This window comes from Mastomys coucha, unplaced genomic scaffold (genome assembly GCF_008632895.1).
Source record: "Mastomys coucha isolate ucsf_1 unplaced genomic scaffold, UCSF_Mcou_1 pScaffold7, whole genome shotgun sequence".
Lineage (NCBI taxonomy): Eukaryota > Metazoa > Chordata > Mammalia > Rodentia > Muridae > Mastomys > Mastomys coucha.
Genome location: NW_022196913.1, coordinates 48,927,154 through 48,928,831, shown reverse-complemented (window position 1 = coordinate 48,928,831; position 1,678 = coordinate 48,927,154).

The window sequence follows — 1,678 nt, the reverse complement described above, 5'->3', positions numbered from 1 at the left end:
CCTTTAATGGACTCTAACATGTACACTGGTTGAATATGAAATGTCCTCCAAAGTCTCATGCTTTGAACACTTGGCCTCACCTGGTGACCTTATTCTAGGATATTTTGGGAAACTGTTGTTGGTATCAAGTAGATCCAGATGCAAAGAGCTTGAAACACACCTGCCCCTTCCCAGTTCTGGAGAGGATCCACATGCTAGGCAAGTGTTCATCACGGAGCTATGCATCCATAGTCACATTCCCTCATCACTCTTTCTTCACCATGAGGCAGAGTCTTACTAAAGTACCTTGAAGTCTTACTACATTGACTAGGCTGGCCTTGGACTCATTCTGTAGCTCCAACTGTCCCAGAGTCTTTGCTCCCCCCACCCCCCGCCTCAGCCTTCTAAGTAGCTGGGATTATAGGAAGGCCTATTCCACCATGCCAAGCTTCAGGTACCTCGATCTCCTATTTCCATTGGTTCAGGTTTAGTATAGCTTTTAACATAATTAATTGGAGATGAAGTTAAAGCATTTCAAAACCTATTTTTTATTTACTAACAACCCACTAAGCCATTTTCACATTAACAGTTACAGAGGTGTATAAATACTTGTTACTAAGCTTAGGAACATTGTATCAGTTCCAGGTTGGCCATCTCCATGATGAGCTGAAGCACAGGGGTATTGTGGGTACTAGTGTGTGCACTCTGTATACTTTCCTTTCCTTATCACCTTGATTCTGCTTTTCTACTCTCACCAGCTAGTACCTGGGTGTTTATTGCAAGGTGTTTTTAATGGCTGTGCATTGAGGCCTTACTTTAAGCTTTAAAAAATAATCTTGACAGATAGGAGACATGGTTCAGTGGTTAAGAGCACTTAGCTCTTGCAACTAGGGTTGAGTTCCCAGCACCCACATGGCCACTCATAACCAGCTATGACTCCAGTTTTAGGGACTCACTGCCCTCTTCTGGCCTCTTAGGGTACTGTACGCATATGGTATGCAGACATACCTGCAGGCAAACACTCATATCCATAAAATAAAGATAATCTTTTTGAAACAAAAAAGCAAAAAATTGAGGGCTTTAAAAAAAATCTGTTGACATTTTGATTTTTGTCTATTATTATTATTTTGAGACAGAGTCTCACTTTATAGCTGTGACTGGCCCTAGAAAGTCACGATGTAGACCATGCTGGCCTTGAACTCATAGAGATCTGCCTCTACCTTGTGAAGGCTAGTATTAAATCTATGTGCCACTATGCCTGGCTCTGTTGAGAGTTGTCTTTTTTTTTTTTTTTTTTTTTTTTTTTTAATTTTTACTGGGAGCTTGGCACTTGCCTATCCTTGGCTTGAATTTTAAAGTGTCTGTCATTTGGCAATGCACTCTTTCTTCCCATGCATCTTTCACTGTACTGAGATCAGGGTAAACCTCAGTGATTCAGTGATTGGTTTACTTAGGGTGGCATGGTATGTTGCACACAGCCAGGACACAAGACCTAAGAAAACAGCCAGATGCTCTAAACACACAAAGCACACAGGGCTCCAGTCCCAGCGCTTTGGAGGAAGCTATGTTTGAGTTCAAAGCTGGTTTGGTTTACATAGGAGGTGTTCCAGTGAGGGTTACAAAGTGAGGCTGTGTCTGTTCATTCTTTCTTCCCTCCTTTCTTTCTTTCTTTCTTTCTTTCTTTCTTTCTTTCTTTCTT